Source organism: Pristiophorus japonicus, chromosome 3, assembly GCF_044704955.1.
Source record: "Pristiophorus japonicus isolate sPriJap1 chromosome 3, sPriJap1.hap1, whole genome shotgun sequence".
Classification (NCBI taxonomy): Eukaryota; Metazoa; Chordata; class Chondrichthyes; family Pristiophoridae; genus Pristiophorus; species Pristiophorus japonicus.
In genome coordinates, this window is record NC_091979.1 from 328,476,729 (window position 1) to 328,497,772 (window position 21,044).

A 21,044-nucleotide genomic window follows, 5' to 3' on the forward strand; every position below is an offset into this window, starting at 1 on the left:
ATTCACGTTCTTCCATCAATGCGGTGACCAGAACTGCACGCAGTACTCCAGCTGTGGCCTAACCAGAATTTTATACAGTTCTAGCATAACCCACTTGCTTTTCTGTTCCTTGCTTCTGCCAATAAATGCAACCATTCCATATGAATTCTTCATCAACTTTTCCAACTGGCCAGCTACCTTCAGGGATCTGTGGACAAGCAATCCCAGTTACCTTTGTTTCTCTACACTTATCAATGTCATACCAGTTGATGTGTATTCCCTTTCCTTGTTAGCCCTCCACAAATGCGCGATCTCTCATTTTCCACTGCTCTACCACCTTATCAGTTGATTGTTATCTTCCTGGAGTCTCCAGCTTTCTTCTTCATTATCAACCACACTGCCTATTTTAATAACACCTGAAAACTTCGGAATCATAACATCTATATTCAAGTTTAGATCATTGATAAATACCATAAAAAGCAATGGATCTGGCACTGAAAACTGCGGAACCACACTGGAAACATCCTTCCAGTCACAAAAACACCCATCAAACATTACCCTTTGCTTCCTGCCTCTGAGCCAAATTTTGATCCAATTTGCCACTTCGCCCTGAATCACATGGGCTTTTACTTAGAAAATGCATAATCATTAAATGTTATACTGCCTTCATGGGAAAACATCATTAATTGACTGATGATCTTCATTTGCACAACTAAAGAAATGTTAACTGAAGGAGAATCCTTAATTGAATAACTTATCTGTGCTCTGCACTTTACCTCTGAATCCATAAACCATTTTGGACACTGTGCTTTAGAAGTCTGCTTCAAAATGTTCATTGCTGGTAACATGTACATGAGACGTTGGAAACAGTGAGATAGACTGCAGTGCAAGGGACTGGTTATTGTGAAACAGCAAAGAAAATATACATTCTGGAAGAATACCATCGAAAAGAAGTGTGGCCCTAACAGCCAAAAAGAAAATGAAGTGCTGAGCCCCTTTAAGCAAAAAATTCTTTTTCAAACATTTCTCTGACCGAATCTTCACAAAAGAAAAATGATGCTTTTAAAGTCATTAAACCCGAATTTTCGTGCACCCGAATCTTCTGAATCAGATGCCTCTCGTTGTGCCGACTGAATCCATGTCCCTTTCAATATTCTGCTGACATGCACACTATTAAATGTGCCACTAACTTATAGAATCAAAGAATAAGGGAATGGATGCAGCCCGTCGAGCCCATGCCAACTCTCAACAAATCTCACGCCCCTGTCATTTACACACAGCTGTGCAATTTTTTTCATTCGGATACTGATCCAACTCCGTTTTGAAAGATAAGATTGAGTCTGACTCCACCGCCCTTTAGAGCAGTGTATTCCAGATTCTAACCACTTGCTGAGGAATGGCCACTCCTCTTCCTATGTATAAAGGCAGAGAAACACGGGATCAATTCCTGCCACACTCACAACCTTGCTAAATTTCGCACCGTCATTCTATTCTCGTGACACAAGCTCCAGAAGTGCAGTCCAGCTGTTGAGGTTAAAGCTCTGGTTATGTTCCCAACGATGTTAATGCAGCAGAGTTTCAGTAGTGTAGTGGTTATCACGTTCGCCTCACACGCGAAAGTTCCCCGGTTCGAAACCGGGTGGAAACATTATGCAAACGTGTTCAATTAATGATTAGATAAAATTAAATCATTCATATTAGTGGTTCAATATTAACAGAGTGCAGTGTCTCACGATGCTGTTCCATTTGATGATTTCTCTCTACAGTTCTGTTCACACTCAAATTCTGCACAGTGTCTCTCACTCCCTCCCGTTTCCAGCCCTGACGCTGGAGAAACCACATCTCAAAGCTGCACATTCCGTGCATTCAGGTCAGCTGTGAGAGATTATTGAAGGATCCTGCCACGCCACCACGCTTCACAACAGAAAATTAAAGCCACAAACAAACCCATCGACTAATCGCTCTTCACCAGCTCCAGAGTGAGTGAGGGCGGGACAAGCCCTAACTTCCACTCCCACACTCTCCAATCAGCCGCTGCCGGCGGAAAACGGAGAATGCAGCATCAAACAGCGGTTTACCGCTCTTCACTGGGCTGCAAAATGCCACCGTTCGAGACAACACTCCCCGTACACCGAACAGCAGCCTCGTAAGATGCTTCATCTCAGCTTCCTGAGTTCGAGACCCAGCTTGCACGAGCACTTCTTCACTGGAAACACCATTAGTTATCTGATTGCCACGTTTTGCATCATGAAAATAATCCGAACCGATAATTTTCTAATCATACAGGTTTACAGCATGGAAGGAGTCATTTAAGCCCATCGTATCTGCAGCGGCCAACAAATGCCCAATTTTAGATGTGCACTCCTGCACCTTATTGCATTTCATGTGCACATCGAAGAACTTGTTAAATGTGGTGAGGGTTTCTGCCTGCACCACACTTTCAGGCAGTGAGTTTGAGACCCCCACAAACATCTGCATGCAGAATGTTCACTTCAAATCCCCTTTAACCCTAACACTGACTACTTTTAAATTATGCAGCCTGGTTGTTGACCACTCCACTATGTGAAATAGACCCTTTTAATCAACAATCTCTAGGCCCCTCCTATTTTTATACACCTCAATGCTGTCGCCCATCAGCCTCCTCTGTTCCAAGGAAAACAAACCCATCCTATCCAATCTGTCCTCATAGCATAGTTGCTCCACTCCCGGCAACATCTACGTAAATCTCCTCTGTACCCTCTCCAGCGTATTCACGTTCTTCCATCAATGCGGTGAACAGAACTGCACGCAGTACTCCAGCTGTGGCCTAACCAGAATTTTATACAGTTCTAGCATAACCCACTTGCTGTTCTGTTCCTTGCTTCTGCCAATAAATGCAACCATTCCATATGACTTCTTAACCAACTTTTCCAACACGCCAGCTACCTTCAGGGATCTGTGGACAAGCAATCCCAGTTGCCTTTGTTCCTCTACACTTCTCAATGTCATACCAGTTGATGTGTATTCCCTTTCCTTGTTAGCCCTCCACAAATGAGCGATCTCTCACATTTCTGGATTAAATTCCATTTGCCACTGCTCTACCCCCTTATCAGTTGATTGATATCTTCCTGGAGTCTCCAGCTTTCTTCTTCATTATCAACCACACTGCCTATTTTAATAACACCTGAAAACTTCGTAATCATAACACCGATATTCAAGTTTAGATCATTGATAAATACCATAAAAAGCAATGGATCTGGCACTGAAAACTGTGGAACCCCACTAGAAACATCCTTCCAGTCACAAAAACACCCATCAAACATTACCCTTTGCTTCCTGCCTCTGAGCCAAATTTGGATCCAATTTGCCACTGCGCCCTGAATCACATGGGCTTTTACTTAGAAAATGCATAATCATTAAATGTTATCCTGTCTTCATGGGAAAACATCATTAATTGACTGATGATCTTCATTTGCACAACTAAAGAAATGTTAACTGAAGGAGAGTCCTTAATTGAATAACTTATCTGTGCTCTGCACTTTACCTCTGAATCCATAAACCATTTTGGACACTATGCTTTAAAAGTCTGCTTCAAAATGTTCCTTGCTGGTAACATGTACATGGGACGTTGGAAACAGTGAGATAGACTGTAGTGCAAGGGACTGGTTATTGTGAAACAGCAAAGAAAATATACATTCTGGAAGAATACCATCGAAAAGAAGTGTGGCCCTAACAGCCAAAAAGAAGATGAAGTGCTGAGCCCTTTTCAGCAAAAAAATCTTTGCCCAAACATTTCTCTGACCGAATCTTCACAAAACAAAAATGATGCTTTTAAAGTCATTAAACCCGAATTTTCGTGCACCCGAATTTTCTGAATCAGATGCCTCTCGTTGTGCCGACTGAATCCATGTCCCTTTCAATATTCTGCTGACATGCACACTATTAAATATGCCACTAACTTATAGAATCAAAGAATAAGGGAATGTTTGCAGCCCGTCGAGCCCATGCCAACTCTCAACAAGTCTCACTCCCCTGTCATTTACCCACAGCTGTGCAATTTTTTTCATTCGGATACTTATCCAACTCCGTTTTGAAAGATAAGATTGAGTCTGACTCCACCGCCCTTTAGAGCAGTGTATTCCAGATTCTAACCACTTGCTGAGGAATGGCCACTCCTGTTCCGATGTATAAAAACAGAGAAACACAGGATCAATTCCTGCCACACTCACAACCTTGCTAAATACAGCACCGTCATTCTATTCTCGTGACACAAGCTGCAGAAGTGTCGTCCAGTTGTTGAGGTTGAAGCTCTGGTTATGTTCCCAACAATGTTACTGCCGCAGCGTTTCCGTAGTGTAGTGGTTATCACGTTCGCCTCACACGCGAAAGGTACCCGGTTCGAAATCGGGTGGAAACATTATGCAAACGTGTTCAATTAATGATTCGATAAAATTAAATCATTCATGTTAGTGGTTCAATATTAACAGAGTGCAGTGTCTCACGATGCTGTTCCATTTGATGATTTCTCTCTGCAGTTCTGTTCACACTCAAATTCTGCACAGTGTCTCTCACTCCCTCCCGTTTCCAGCCCTGACGCTGGAGAAACCATATCTCAAAGCTGCACATTCCGTGCATTCAGGTCAGCTGTGAGAGATTATTAAAGGAACCTGCCACGCCACCACGCTTCACACCAGAAAATTAAAGCCACAAACAAACCCATCGACTAATCGCTCTTCCCCAGCTCCAGAGTGAGTGAGGGCGGGACAAGCCCTAACTTCCGCTCCCACACTCTCCAATCAGCCGCTGCCGGCGGAAAGCGGAGAATGCAGCATCAAACAGCGGTTTACCGCCCTTCACTGGGCTGCAAAATGCCACCGTTCGAGACAACGCTACCCGGACACCGAACAGCAGCCTTATAAGATGCTTCATCTCAGCTACCTGAGTTCGAGCCCCAGCTTGCACGAACACTTCTTCACTGGAAACACCATTAATTATCTGATTGCCACGTTTTGCATCATGAAAGTAATCCTAACCGATAATTATATAATCATAGAGGTTTACAGCATGGAAAGAGTCATTTAAGCCCATCGTATCTGCACCGGCCAACAAATGCCATGCACCTTATTGAATTTCATGTGCACATCTAAGAACTTGTTAAATGTGGTGAGGGTTTCTGTCTGCTTAAAAATGTTCATTGCTGGTAACATGTACATGGGACTTTGGAAACAGTGAGATACACTGTAGTGCAAGGGACTGTTTATTGTGAAACAGCAAAGAAAATATACATTCTGGAAGAATACCATCGAAAAGAAGTGTGACCCTAACAGCCAAAAAGAAGATGAAGTGCTGAGTCCTTTTCAACAAAAAATTCTTTTCCCAAACATTTCTCTGACCGAATCTTCACAAAACAAAAATGATGCTTTTAAAGTCATTAAACCGGAATTTTCGTGCACCCGTATCTTCTGAATCAGATGCCTCTCGTTGTGCCGACTGAATCCATGTCCCTTTTAATATTCTGCTGACATGCACACTATTAAATGTGCCACTAACTTACACAATCAAAGAATAAGGGAATGGTTGCAGTCCGTCGAGCCCATGCCAAATCTCAACAAGTCTCACTCCTCTGTCATTTACGCACAGCTGTGCAATTTTTTGCATTCGGATACTTATCCAACTCCGTTTTAAAAGATAAGATTGAGTCTGACTCCACCGCCCTTTAGAGCAGTGTATTCCAGATTCTAACCACTTGCTGAGGAATGGCCACTCCTGTTCCTATGTATAAAGGCAGAGAAACACGGGATCAATTCCTGCCACACTCACAACCTTGCTAAATTTCGCACCGTCATTCTATTCTCGTGACACAAGCTCCAGAAGTGCAGTCCAGCTGTTGAGGTTAAAGCTCTGGTTATGTTCCCAACGACGTTAATGCAGCAGAGTTTCAGTAGTGTAGTGGTTATCACGTTCGCCTCACACGCGAAAGTTCCCCGGTTCGAAACCGGGTGGAAACATTATGCAAACGTGTTCAATTAATGATTAGATAAAATTAAATCATTCATATTAGTGGTTCAATATTAACAGAGTGCAGTGTCTCACGATGCTGTTCCATTTGATGATTTCTCTCTACAGTTCTGTTCACACTCAAATTCTACACAGTGTCTCTCACTCCCTCCCGTTTCCAGCCCTGACGCTGGAGAAACCATATCTCAAAGATGCACATTCCGTGCATTCAGGTCAGCTGTGAGAGATTATTAAAGGATCCTGCCACGCCACCACGCTTCACAACAGAAAATTAAAGCCACAAACAAACCCATCGACTAATCGCTCTTCACCAGCTCCAGAGTGAGTGAGGGCGGGACAAGCCCTAACTTCCACTCCCACACTCTCCAATGAGCCGCTGCCGGCGGAAAACGGAGAATGCAGCATCAAACAGCGGTTTACCGCTCTTCTCTGGGCTGCAAAATGCCACCTTTCGAGACAACGCTCCCCGTACACCGAACAGCAGCCTCGTAAGATGCTTCATCTCATATTCCTGAGTTCGAGACCCAGCTTGCACGAGCACTTCTTCACTGGAAACACCATTAGTTATCTGATTGCCACGTTTTGCATCATGAAAATAATCCTAACCGATAATTTTCTAATCATACAGGTTTACAGCATGGAAGGAGTCATTTAAGCCCATCGTATCTGCAGCGGCCAACAAATGCCCAATTTTAGATGGGCACTCCTGCACCTTATTGCATTTCATGTGCACATCGAAGAACTTGTTAAATGTGGTGAGGGTTTCTGCCTGCACCACACTTTCAGGCAGTGAGTTTGAGACCCCCACAAACATCTGCATGCAGAATGTTCACTTCAAATCCCCTTTAACCCTAACACTGATTACTTTTAAATTATGCAGCCTGGTTGTTGACCACTCCACTATGTGAAATAGACCCTTTTAATCAATAATCTCTAGGCCCCTCCTATTTTTATACACCTCAATGCTGTCGCCCATCAGCCTCCTCTGTTCCAAGGAAAACAAACCCATCCTATCCAATCTGTCCTCATAGCATAGTTGCTCCACTCCCGGCAACATCTACGTAAATCTCCTCTGTACCCTCTCCAGCGTATTCACGTTCTTCCATCAATGCGGTGAACAGAACTGCACGCAGTACTCCAGCTGTGGCCTAACCAGAATTTTATACAGTTCTAGCATAACCCACTTGCTGTTCTGTTCCTTGCTTCTGCCAATAAATGCAACCATTCCATATGACTTCTTAACCAACTTTTCCAACTCGCCAGCTACCTTCAGGGATCTGTGGACAAGCAATCCCAGTTGCCTTTGTTCCTCTACACTTCTAATTGTCATACCAGTTGATGTGTATTCCCTTTCCTTGTTAGCCCTCCACAAATGAGCGATCTCTCACATTTCTGGATTAAATTCCATTTGCCACTGCTCTACCCCCTTATCAGTTGATTGATATCTTCATGGAGTCTCCAGCTTTCTTCTTCATTATCAACCACACTGCCTATTTTAATAACACCTGAAAACTTCGTAATCATAACACCGATATTCAAGTTTAGATCATTGATAAATACCATAAAAAGCAATGGATCTGGCACTGAAAACTGTGGAACCCCACTAGAAACATCCTTCCAGTCACAAAAACACCCATCAAACATTACCGTTTGCTTCCTGCCTCTGAGCCAAATTTGGATCCAATTTGCCATTGCGCCCTGAATCACATGGGCTTTTACTTAGAAAATGCCAAATCATTAAATGTTATCCTGCCTTCATGGGAAAACATCATTAATTGACTGATGATCTTCATTTGCACAACTAAAGAAATGTTAACTGAAGGAGAGTCCTTAATTGAATAACTTATCTGTGCTCTGCACTTTACCTCTGAATCCATAAACCATTTTGGACACTGTGCTTTAGAAGTCTGCTTCAAAATGTTCCTTGCTGGTAACATGTACATGGGACGTTGGAAACAGTGAGATAGACTGTAGTGCAAGGGACTGGTTATTGTGAAACAGCAAAGAAAATATACATTCTGGAAGAATACCATCGAAAAGAAGTGTGGCCCTAACAGCCAAAAAGAAGATGAAGTGCTGAGCCCTTTTCAGCAAAAAAATCTTTGCCCAAACATTTCTCTGACCGAATCTTCACAAAACAAAAATGATGCTTTTAAAGTCATTAAACCCGTAGTGTAGTGGTTATCACGTTTGCCTCACACGCGAAAGGTCCCCGGTTCGAAACCGGGCGGAAACATTGTGCAAACGTGTTCAATTAATGATTGTATAAAATTAAATCATTCATATTAGTGGTTCAATATTAACAGAGTACAGTGTCTCACGATGCTGTTCCATTTGCTGATTTCTCTCTGCAGTTCTGTTCACACTCAAATTCTACACAGTGTCTCTCACTCCCTCCCGTTTCCAGCCCTGACGCTGGAGAAACCATATCTCAAAGCTGCACATTCCGTGCATTCAGGTCAGCTGTGAGAGATTATTAAAGGATCCTGCCACGCCACCACGCTTCACAACAGAAAATTAAAGCCACAAACAAACCCATCGAATAATCGCTCTTCCCCAGCTCCAGAGTGAGTGAGGGCGGGACAAGCCCTAACTTCCGCTCCCACACTCTCCAATCAACCGCTGCCGGCGGAAAGCGGAGAATGCAGCATCAAACAGCGGTTTACCGCCCTTCACTGGGCTGCAAAATGCCACCGTTCGAGACAACGCCCCCCGTACACCGAACAGCAGCCTCATAAGATGCTTCATCTCAGCTTCCTGACTTCGAGCCCCAGCTTGCACGAACACTTCTTCACTGGAAACACCATTAATTATCTGATTGCCACGTTTTGCATCATGAAAGTAATCCTTACCGATAATTATATAATCATAGAGGTTTACAGCATGGAAGGAGTCATTTAAGCCCATCGTATCTGCACCGGCCAACAAATGCCAAGTTTTAGGTGTGTACCCCTGCACCTTATTGCATTTCATGTGCACGTCTAAGAACTTGTTAAATGTGGTGAGGGTTTCTGCCTGCTTCAAAATGTTCATTGCTGGTAACATGTACATGGAAAGTTGGAAACAGTGAGATAGACTATAGTGCAAGGGACTGATTATTGTGAAACAGCAAAGAAAATATACATTCTGGAAGAATACCATCGAAAAGAAGTGTGACCCTAACAGCCAAAAAGAAGATGAAGTGCTGAGTTCTTTTCAGCAAAAAATTCTTTTCCCAAACATTTCTCTGACCGAATCTTCACAAAACAAAAATGATGCTTTTAAAGTCATTAAACCCGAATTTTCGTGCACCCGAATCTTCTGAATCAGATGCCTCTCGTTGTGCCTACTGAATCCATGTCCCTTTCCATATTCTGCTGACATGCACACTATTAAATGTGCCACTAACTTACACAATCAAAGAATAAGGGAATGGTTGCAGCCCGTCGAGCCCATGCCAACTCTCAACAAGTCTCACTCCCCTGTCATTTACCCACAGCTGTGCAATTTTTTGCATTCGGATACTTATCCAACTCCGTTTTAAAAGATAAGATTGAGTCTGACTCCACCGCCCTTTAGAGCAGTGTATTCCAGATTCTAACCACTTGCTGAGGAATGGCCACTTCTGTTCCTATGTATAAAGGCAGAGAAACACGGGATCACTTCCTGCCACACTCACAACCTTGCTAAATATAGCACCGTCATTCTGTTCTCGTGACACAAGCTCCAGAAGTGTAGTCCAGCTGTTGAGGTTAAAGCTCTGGTTATGTTCCCAACAATGTTACTGCCACAGCGTTTCCGTAGTGTAGTGGTTATCACGTTCGACTCACACGCGAAAGGAAACCGGGCGGTAACATTATGCAAACGTGTTCAATTAATGATTAGATAAAATTAAATCATTCATATTAGTGGTTCAATATTAACAGAGTGCAGTGTCTCACGATGCTGTTCCATTTGATGATTTCTCTCTACAGTTATGTTCACACTCAAATTCTACACAGTATCTCTCACTCCCTCCCGTTTCCAGCCCTGACGCTGGAGAAACCATATCTCAAAGCTGCACATTCCGTGCATTCAGGTCAGCTGTGAGAGATTATTAAAGGATCCTGCCACGCCACCACGCTTCACACCAGAAAATTAAAGCCACAAACAAACCCATCGACTAATCGCTCTTCCCCAGCTCCAGAGTGAGTGAGGGCGGGACAAGCCCTAACTTCCGCTCCCACACTCTCCAATCAGCCGCTGCCGGCGGAAAGCGGAGAATGCAGCATCAAACAGCGGTTTACCGCCCTTCACTGGGCTGCAAAATGCCACCGTTCGAGACAACGCTACCCGTACACCGAACAGCAGCCTCATAAGATGCTTCATCTCAGCTACCTGAGTTCGAGCCCCAGCTTGCACGAACACTTCTTCACTGGAAACACCATTAATTATCCGATTGCCACGTTTTGCATCATGAAAGTAATCCTAACCGATAATTATATAATCATAGAGGTTTACAGCATGGAAGGAGTCATTTAAGCCCATCGTATCTGCACCGGCCTACAAATGTCCAGTTTTAGGTGTGTCCCCCTGCACCTTATTGCATTTCATGTGCACATCTCAGAACTTGTTAAATGTGGTGAGGGTTTCTGCCTGCACCACACTTTCAGGCAGTGAGTTTGAGACCCCCACAAACATCTGCATGCAGAATGTTCACTTCAAATCCCCTTTAACCCTTACACTAATTACTTTTAAATTATGCAGCCTGGTTGTTGACCATTCCACTCTGTGAAATAGACCCTTTTAATCAACAATATCTAGGCCCCTCCTTTTTATTTACACCTTAATGCTGTCGCCCATCAGCCTCCTCTGTTCCAAGGAAAACAAACCCATCCTATCCAATCTGTCCTCATAGCAAAGTTGTTCCTCTCCCGGCAACATCTACGTAAATCTCCTCTGTACCCTCTCCAGCGTATTCACGTCCTTCCTTCAATGCGGTGACTAGAACTGCACGCAGTACTCCAGCTGTGGCCTAACCAGAATTTTATACAGTTCTAGCAAAACCCACTTGCTGTTCTGTTCCTTGCTTCTTCCAATAAATGCAACCATTCCATATGACTTCTTAACCAACTTTTCCAACTGACCAGCTACCTTCAGGGATCTGTGCACAAGCAATCCCAGTTACCTTTGTTCCTCTACACTTCTCAATGTCATACCAGTTGATGTGTATTCCCTTTCCTTGTTAGCCCTCCACAAATGCGCGATCTCTCACATCTCTGGATTAAATTCCATTTGCCACTGCTCTACCCCCTTATCAGTTGATTGATATCTTCCTGGAGTCTCCAGCTTTCTTCTTCATTATCAACCCACTGCCTATTTTAATAACACCTGAAAACTTCGTCATCATAACACCTATATTCAAGTTTAGATCATTGATAAATACCATAAAAAGCAATGGATCTGGCACTGAAAACTGCGGAACCCCACTGGAAACATACTTCCAGTCACAAAAACACCCATCAAACATTACCCTTTGCTTCCTGCCTCTGAGCCAAATTTGGATCCAATGTGCCACTTCGCCCTGAATCACATGGGCTTTTACTTAGATAATGCATAATCATTAAATGTTATCCTGCCTTCATGAGAAAACATCATTAATTGACTGATGATCTTCATTTGCACAACTAAAGAAATGTTAACTGAAAGAGAGTCCTTAATTGAATAACTTATCTGTGCTCTGCACTTTACCTCTGAATCCATAAACCATTTTGGACACTGTGCTTTAGAAGTCTGCTTCAAAATGTTCATTGCTGGTAACATGTACATGAGACGTTGGAAACAGTGAGATAGACTGTAGTGCAAGGGACTGGTTATTGTGAAACAGCAAAGAAAATATACATTCTGGAAGAATACCATCGAAAAGAAGTGTGACCCTAACAGCCAAAAAGAAGATGAAGTGCTGAGCCCTTTTCAGCAAAAAATTATTTTCCCAATCTTTTCCCTGACCGAATCTTCACAAAACAAAAATGATGCTTTTAAAGTCATTAAACCCGAATTTTCGTGCACCCGAATCTTCTGAATCAGATGCCTCTCGTTGTGCCGACTGAATCCATGTCCCTTTCAATATTCTGCTGACATGCACACTATTAAATGTGCCACTAACTTATAGAATCAAAGAATAAGGGAATGGTTGCAGCCCGTCGAGCCCATGCCAACTCTCAACAAGTCTCAGTCCCCTGTCATTTACCCACAGCTGTGCAATTTTTTTCATTCGGATACTTATCCAACTCCGTTTTGAAAGATAAGATTGAGTCTGACTCCACCGCCCTTCAGAGCAATGTATTCCAGATTCTAACTACTTGCTGAGGAATGGCCACTCCTGTTCCTATGCATAAAGGCAGAGAAACACGGGATCAATTCCTGCCTCATTCACAACCTTGCTAAATATAGCACCGTCATTCTATTCTCGTGACACAAGCTCCAGAAGTGTAGTCCAGCTGTTGAGGTTAAAGCTCTGGTTATGTTCCCAACAATGTTATTGCCACAGCGTTTCAGTAGTGTAGTGGTTATCACGTTCGCCTCACACGCGAAAAGTCCCCGGTTCGAAACCGGGCGGAAACATTATGCAAACGTATTCAATTAATGATTAGATAAAATTAAATCATTCATATTAGTGGTTCAATATTAACAGAGTGCAGTGTCTCACGATGTTGGTCCATTTGCTGATTTCTCTCTGCAGTTCTGTTCACACTCAAATTCTACACAGTGTCTCTCACTCCCTCCCGTTTCCAGCCCTGACGCTGGAGAAACCATATCTCAAAGCTGCACATTCCGTGCATTCAGGTCAGCTGTGAGAGATTATTAAAGGAACCTGCCACGCCACCACGCTGCACAACAGAAAATTAAAGCCACAAACAAACCCATCGACTAATCGCTCTTCCCCAGCTCCAGAGTGAGTGAGGGCGGGACAAGTCCTAACTTCCGCTGCCACACTCTCCAATCAGCCGCTGCCGGCGGAAAGCGGAGAATGCAGCATCAAACAGCGGTTTACCGCCCTTCACTGGGCTGCAAAATGCCACCGTTCGAGACAACGCTCCCCGTACACCAAACAGCAGCCTCATAAGATGCTTCATCTCAGCTTCCTGAGTTCGAGCCCCAGCTTGCATGAATACTTCTTCACTGGAAACACCATTAATTATCTGATTGCCACGTTTTGCATCATGAAAGTAATCCAAACCGATAATTATATAATCATAGAGGTTTACAGCATGGAAGGAGTCATTTAAGCCCATCGTATCTGCACCGGCCAACAAATGTCCAGTTTTAGGTGTGTCCCCCTGCACCTTATTGCATTTCATGTGCACATCTAAGAACTTGTTAAATGTGGTGAGGGTTTCTGCCTGCACCACACTTTCAGGCAGTGAGTTTGAGACCCCCACAAACATCTGCATGCAGCATGTTCACTTCAAATCCCCTTTAACCCTTACACTAATTACTTTTAAATTATGCAGCCTGGTTGTTGACCACTCCATTATGTGAAATAGATCCTTTTAATCAACAATATCTAGGCCCCACCTATTTTTATGCACCTCAATTCTGTCGCCCATCAGCCTCCTCTGTTCCAAGGAAAACAAACCCATCCAATCCAATCTGTCCTCATAGCAAAGTTGCTCCACTCCCGGCAACATCTACGTAAATCTCCTCTGTACCCTCTCCAGCGTATTCACGTCCTTCCTTCAATGCGGTGACTAGAACTGCACGCAGTACTCCAGCTGTAACCGAACCAGAATTTTATACAGTTCTAGCAAAACCCACTTGCTGTTCTGTTCCTTGCTTCTGCCAATAAATGCAACCATTCCATATGACTTCTTAACCAACTTTTCCAACTGACCAGCTACCTTCAGGGATCTGTGGACAAGCAATCCCAATTACCTTTGTTCCTCTACACTTCTCAATGTCATACCAGTTGATGTGTATTCCCTTTCCTTGTTAGCCCTCCACAAATGCGCGATCTCTCACATCACTGGATTAAATTCCATTTGCCACTGCTCTACCCCCTTATCAGTTGAAAGATATCTTGCTGGAGTCTCCAGCTTTCTTCTTCATTATCAATCACACTGCCTATTTTAATAACACCTGAAAACTTCGTAATCATAACACCTATATTCAAGTTTAGTTCATTGATAAATACCATAAAAAGCAATGGATCTGGCACTGAAAACTGTGGAACCCCACTGGAAACATCCTTCCAGTCACAAAAACACCCATCAAACATTACCCTTTGCTTCCTTGTCTGAGCCAAATTTGGATCCAATTTGCCACTCCGCCCTGAATCACATGGGCTTTTACTTATAAAATGCATAATCATTAAATGTTATCCTGCCTTCATAGGAAAACATCATTAATTGACTGATGATCTTCATTTGCACAACTAAAGAAATGTTAACTGAAGGAGAGTCCTTAATTGAATAACTTAGCTGTGCTCTGCACTTTACCTCTGAATCCATAAACCATTTTGGACACTGTGCTTTAGAAGTCTGCTTCAAAATGTTCATTGCTGGTAACATGTACATGAGACGTTCGAAACAGTGAGATAGACTGTAGTGCAAGGGACTGCTTATTGTGAAACAGCAAAGAAAATATGCATTCTGGAATAATAACATCGAAAAGGAGTGTGGCCCTAACAGCCAAAAAGAAGATGATTTGCTGAGCCCTTCTCAGCAAAAAATTATTTTCCCAAACATTTCTCTGACCGAATCTTCACAAAACAAAAATGATGCTTTTAAAGTCATTAAACCCGAATTTTCGTGCACCCGAATCTTCTGAATCAGATGCCTCTCGTTGTGCCGACTGAATCCATGTCCCTTTCAATATTCTGCTGACATGCACACTATTAAATGTGCCACTAACTTATAAAATCGAAGAATAAGGGAATGGTTGCAGCCCGTCGAGCCCATGCCAACTCTCAACAAGTCTCACTCCCCTGTCATTTACCCACAGCTGTGCAATTTTTTTCATTCGGATATTTATCCAACTCCGTTTTGAAAGATAAGATTGAGTCTGACTCCACCGCCCTTTGGAGCAGTGTATTCCAGATTCTAACCACTTGCTGAGGAATGGCCACTCCTGTTCCTATGTATAAAGGCAGAGAAACACGGGATCAATGCCTGCCACACTCACAACCTTGCGAAATATAGCACCGTCATTCTATTCTCGTGACACAAGCTCGAGAAGTGTAGTCCAGCTGTTGAGGTTAAAGCTCTGGTTATGTTCCCAACAATGTTACTGCCACAGCGTTTCCGTAGTGTAGTGGTTATCACGTTTGCCTCACACGCGAAAGGTCCCTGGTTCGAAACCGGGCGGAAACATTATGCAAACGTGTTCAATTAATGATTGTATAAAATTAAATCATTCATATTAGTGGTTCAATATTAACAGAGTACAGTGTCTCACGATGCTGTTCCATTTGCTGATTTCTCTCTGCAGTTCTGTTCACACTCAAATTCTACACAGTGTCTCTCACTCCCTCCCGTTTCCAGCCCTGACGCTGGAGAAACCATATCTCAAAGCTGCACATTCCGTGCATTCAGGTCAGCTGTGAGAGATTATTAAAGGATCCTGCCACGCCACCACGCTTCACAACAGAAAATTAAAGCCACAAACAAACCCATCGAATAATCGCTCTTCCCCAGCTCCAGAGTGAGTGAGGGCGGGACAAGCCCTAACTTCCGCTCCCACACTCTCCAATCAGCCGCTGCCGGCGGAAAGCGGAGAATGCAGCATCAAACAGCGGTTTACCGCCCTTCACTGGGCTGCAAAATGCCACCGTTCGAGACAACGCTCCCCGTACACCTAACAGCAGCCTCATAAGATGCTTCATCTCAGCTTCCTGACTTCGAGCCCCAGCTTGCACGAACACTTCTTCACTGGAAACACCATTAATTATCTGATTGCCACGTTTTGCATCATGAAAGTAATCCTTACCGATAATTATATAATCATAGAGGTTTACAGCATGGAAGGAGTCATTTAAGCCCATCGTATCTGCACCGGCCAACAAATGCCCAGTTTTAGGTGTGTCCCCCTGCACCTTATTGCATTTCATGTGCACATCTCAGAACTTGTTAAATGTGGTGAGGGTTTCTGCCTGCACCACACTTTCAGGCAGTGAGTTTGAGACCCCCACAAACATCTGCATGCAGAATGTTCACTTCAAATCCACTTTAACCCTTACACTAATTACTTTTAAATTATGCAGCCTGGTTGTTGACCACTCCACTATGTGAAATAGACCCTTTTACTCAACAATATCTAGGCCCCTCCTATTTTTATACACCTCAATGCTGTCGCCCATCAGGCTCCTCTGTTCCAAGGAAAACAAACCCATCCTATCCAATCTGTCCTCATAGCAAAGTTGCTCCACTCCCGGCAACATCTACGTAAATCTCCTCTGTACCCTCTCCAGCGTATTCACGTCCTTCCTTCAATGCGGTGACTAGAACTGCACGCAGTACTCCAGCTGTGGCCTAACCAGAATTTTATACAGTTCTAGCATAACCCACTTGCTGTTCTGTTCCTTGCTTCTGCCAATAAATGCAACCATTCCATATGACCTTCTTAACCAACTTTTCCAACTTTCCAGCTACCTTCAGGGATCTGTGGACAAGCAATCCCAGTTACCTTTGTTCCTCTACACTTCTCAATGTCATACCAGTTGATGTGTATTCCCTTTCCTTGCTAGCCCTCCACAAATGCGCGATCTCTCACATCTCTGGATTAAATTCCATTTGCCACTGCTCTACCCCCTTATCAGTTGATTGATATCTTCCTGGAGTCTCCAGCTTTCTTCTTCATTGTCAACCCACTGCCTATTTTAATAACACCTGAAAACTTCGTCATCATAACACCTATATTCAAGTTTAGATCATTGATAAATACCATAAAAAGCAATGGATCTGGCACTGAAAACTGCGGAACCCCACTGGAAACATACTTCCAGTCACAAAAACACCCATCAAACATTACCCTTTGCTTCCTGCCTCTGAGCCAAATTTGGATCCAATATGCCACTTCGCCCTGAATCACATGGGCTTTTACTTAGAAAATGCATAATCATTAAATGTTATCCTGCCTTCATGGGAAAACATCATTAATTGACTGATGATCTTCATTTGCACAACTAAAGAAATGTTAACTGAAGGAGAGTCCTTAATTGAATAACTTCGCTGTGCTCTGCACTTTACCTCTGAATCCATAAACCATTTTGGACACTGTGCTTTAGAAGTCTGCTTCAAAATGTTCATTGCTGGTAACATGTACATGAGACGTTGGAAACAGTGAGATAGACTGTAGTGCAAGGGACTGGTTATTGTGAAACAGCAAAGAAAATATACATTCTGGAAGAATACCATCGAAAAGAAGTGTGACCCGAACAGCCAAAAAGAAGATGAAGTGCTGAGCCCTTTTCAGCAAAAAATTATTTTCCCAAACATTTCTCTGACCGAATCTTCACAAAACAAAAATGATGCTTTTAAAGTCATTAAACCCGAATTTTCGTGCACCCGAATCTTCTGAATCAGATGCCTCTCGTTGTGCCGACTGAATCCATGTCCCTTTCAATATTCTGCTGACATGCACACTATTAAATGTGCCACTAACTTCTAGAATCAAAGAATAAGGGAATGGTTGCAGCCCGTCGAGCCCATGCCAACTCTCAACATGTCTCACTCCCCTGTCACTTACCCACAGCTGTGCAATTTTTTTCATTCGGATACTTATCCAGCTCCGTTTTGAAAGATAAGATTGAGTCTGACTCCACCGCCCTTTAGAGCAATGTATTCCAGATTCTAACTACTTGCTGAGGAATGGCCACTCCTGTTCCTATGTATAAAGGCAGAGAAACACGGGATCAATTCCTGCCTCACTCACAACCTTGCGAAATATAGCACCGTCATTCTATTCTCGTGACACAAGCTCGAGAAGTGTAGTCCAGCTGTTGAGGTTAAAGCTCTGGTTATGTTCCCAACAACGTTACTGGCACAGCGTTTCCGTAGTGTAGTGGTTATCACGTTCGCCTCACACGCGAAAGGTCCCTGGTTCGAAACCGGGCGGAAACATTATGCAAACGTGTTCAATTAATGATTAGATAAAATTAAATCATTCATATTTGTGGTGCAATATTAACACAGTGCAGTGTCTCACGATGCTGGTCCATTTGCTGATTTCTCTCTGCAGTTCTGTTCACACTCAAATTCTACACAGTGTCTCTCACTCCCTCCCGTTTCCAGCCCTGACGCTGGAGAAACCATATCTCAAAGCTGCACATTCCGTGCATTCAGGTCAGCTGTGAGAGATTATTATAGGATCCTGCCACGCCACCACGCTTCACAACAGAAAATTAAAGCCACAAACAAACCCATCGACGAATCGCTCTTCCACAGCTCCAGAGTGAGTGAGGGCGAGACAAGCCCGAACTTCCGCTCCCACACTCTCCAATCAGCCGCTGCCGGCGGAAAGCGGAGAATGCAGCATCAACCAACGGTTTGCCGCCCTTCACTGGGCTGCAAAATGCCACCGTTCGAGACAACGCTCTCCGTACACCAAACAGCAGCCTCATAAGATGCTTCATCTCAGCTTCCTGAGTTCGAGCCCCAGCTTGCACGAACACTTCTTCACTGGAAACACCATTAATTATCTGATTGCCACGTTTTGCATCATGAAAGTAATCCTAACCGATAATTATATAATCATAGAGGTTTACAGCATGGAAGGAGTCATTTAAGCCCATCGTATCTGCACCGGCCAACAAATGTCCAGTTTTAGGTGTGTCCCCCTGCACCTTATTGCATTTCATGTGCACATCTCAGAACTTGTTAAATGTGGTGAGGGTTTCTGCCTGCACCACACTTTCAGGCAGTGAGTTTGAGACCCCCACAAACATCTGCATGCAGAATGTTCACTTCAAATCCCCTTTAACCCTTACACTAATTACTTTTAAATTATGCAGCCTGGTTGTTGACCACTCCACTATGTGAAATAGACCCTTTTAATCAACAATATCTAGGCCCCTCCTTTTTATATACACCTTAATGCTGTCGCCCATCAGCCTCCTCTGTTCCAAGGAAAACAAACCCATCCTATCCAATCTGTCCTCATAGCAAAGTTGCTCCACTCCCGGCAACATCTACGTAAATCTCCTCTGTACCCTCTCCAGCGTATTCACGTCCTTTCTTCAATGCGGTGACTAGAACTGTACGCAGTACTCCAGCTGTGGCCTAACCAGAATTTTATACAGTTCTAGCAAAACCCACTTGCTGTTCTGTTTCTTGCTTCTGCCAATAAATGCAACCATTCCATATGACCTTCTTAACCAACTTTTCCAACTTTCCAGCTACCTTCAGGGATCTGTGGACAAGCAATCCCAGTTACCTTTGTTCCTCTACACTTCTCAATGTCATACCAGTTGATGTGTATTCCCTTTCCTTGCTAGCCCTCCACAAATGCGCGATCTCTCACATCTCTGGATTAAATTCCATTTGCCACTGCTCTACCCCCTTATCAGTTGATTGATATCTTCCTGGAGTCTCCAGCTTTCTTCTTCATTGTCAACCCACTGCCTATTTTAATAACACCTGAAAACTTCGTCATCATAACACCTATATTCAAGTTTAGATCATTGATAAATACCATAAAAAGCAATGGATCTGGCACTGAAAACTGCGGATCCCCACTGGAAACATACTTCCAGTCACAAAAACACCCATCAAACATTACCCTTTGCTTCCTGCCTCTGAGCCAAATTTGGATCCAATATGCCACTTCGCCCTGAATCACATGGGCTTTTACTTAGAAAATGCATAATCATTAAATGTTATCCTGCCTTCATGGGAAAACATCATTAATTGACTGATGATCTTCATTTGCACAACTAAAGAAATGTTAACTGAAGGAGAGTCCTTAATTGAATAACTTAGCTGTGCTCTGCACTTTACCTCTGAATACATAAACCATTTTGGACACTGTGCTTTAGAAGTCTGCTTCAAAATGTTCATTGCTGGTAACATGTACATGAGACGTTGGAAACAGTGAGATAGACTGTAGTGCAAGGGACTGGTTATTGTGAAACAGCAAAGAAAATATACATTCTGGAAGAATACCATCGAAAAGAAGTGTGACACGAACAGCCAAAAAGAAGATGAAGTGCTGAGCCCTTTTCAGCAAAAAATTATTTTCCCAAACATTTCTCTGACCGAATCTTCACAAAACAAAAATGATGCTTTTAAAGTCATTAAACCCGAATTTTCGTGCACCCGAATCTTCTGAATCGGATGCCTCTCGTTGTGCCGACTGAATCCATGTCCCTTTCAATATTCTGCTGACATGCACACTATTAAATGTGCCACTAACTTCTAGAATCAAAGAATAAGGGAATGGTTGCAGCCCGTCGAGCCCATGCCAACTCTCAACATGTCTCACTCCCCTGTCACTTACCCACAGCTGTGCAATTTTTTTCATTCGGATACTTATCCAGCTCCGTTTTGAAAGATAAGATTGAGTCTGACTCCACCGCCCTTTAGAGCAATGTATTCCAGATTCTAACTACTTGCTGAGGAATGGCCACTCCTGTTCCTATGTATAAAGGCAGAGAAACACGGGATCAATTCCTGCCTCACTCACAACCTTGCGAAATATAGCACCGTCATTCTATTCTCGTGACACAAGCTCGAGAAGTGTAGTCCAGCTGTTGAGGTTAAAGCTCTGGTTATGTTCCCAACAACGTCACTGGCACAGCGTTTCCGTAGTGTAGTGGTTATCACGTTCGCCTCACACGCGAAAGGTCCCTGGTTCGAAACCGGGCGGAAACATTATGCAAACGTGTTCAATTAATGATTAGATAAAATTAAATCATTCATATTTGTGGTGCAATATTAACACAGTGCAGTGTCTCACGATGCTGGTCCATTTGCTGATTTCTCTCTGCAGTTCTGTTCACACTCAAATTCTACACAGTGTCTCTCACTCCCTCCCGTTTCCAGCCCTGACGCTGGAGAAACCATATCTCAAAGCTGCACATTCCGTGCATTCAGGTCAGCTGTGAGAGATTATTA

General features: G+C 43.4%; 8 non-coding genes across 8 annotated transcripts; all 8 read left to right on the top strand.

Annotated features, from left to right (window-relative positions):
• The first annotated feature begins 1,554 nt into the window (after positions 1 to 1,554).
• On the top strand, positions 1,555 to 1,627 carry trnav-cac (transfer RNA valine (anticodon CAC)). Its single transcript has one exon. It is a non-coding gene; the product is annotated as a tRNA-Val (tRNA).
• A 2,675-nt stretch (positions 1,628 to 4,302) lies between these two features.
• On the top strand, positions 4,303 to 4,375 carry trnav-cac (transfer RNA valine (anticodon CAC)). The gene has a single exon. It is a non-coding gene; the product is annotated as a tRNA-Val (tRNA).
• A 1,518-nt stretch (positions 4,376 to 5,893) lies between these two features.
• On the top strand, positions 5,894 to 5,966 carry trnav-cac (transfer RNA valine (anticodon CAC)). Its single transcript has one exon. It is a non-coding gene; the product is annotated as a tRNA-Val (tRNA).
• A 2,167-nt stretch (positions 5,967 to 8,133) lies between these two features.
• On the top strand, positions 8,134 to 8,212 carry trnav-cac (transfer RNA valine (anticodon CAC)). Its single transcript has one exon. It is a non-coding gene; the product is annotated as a tRNA-Val (tRNA).
• Positions 8,213 to 12,485: 4,273 nt separating this feature from the next.
• On the top strand, positions 12,486 to 12,558 carry trnav-cac (transfer RNA valine (anticodon CAC)). Its single transcript has one exon. It is a non-coding gene; the product is annotated as a tRNA-Val (tRNA).
• A 2,674-nt stretch (positions 12,559 to 15,232) lies between these two features.
• On the top strand, positions 15,233 to 15,305 carry trnav-cac (transfer RNA valine (anticodon CAC)). Its single transcript has one exon. It is a non-coding gene; the product is annotated as a tRNA-Val (tRNA).
• A 2,675-nt stretch (positions 15,306 to 17,980) lies between these two features.
• On the top strand, positions 17,981 to 18,053 carry trnav-cac (transfer RNA valine (anticodon CAC)). The gene has a single exon. It is a non-coding gene; the product is annotated as a tRNA-Val (tRNA).
• Positions 18,054 to 20,728: 2,675 nt separating this feature from the next.
• On the top strand, positions 20,729 to 20,801 carry trnav-cac (transfer RNA valine (anticodon CAC)). Its single transcript has one exon. It is a non-coding gene; the product is annotated as a tRNA-Val (tRNA).
• The last annotated feature ends 243 nt before the right edge of the window (positions 20,802 to 21,044 follow it).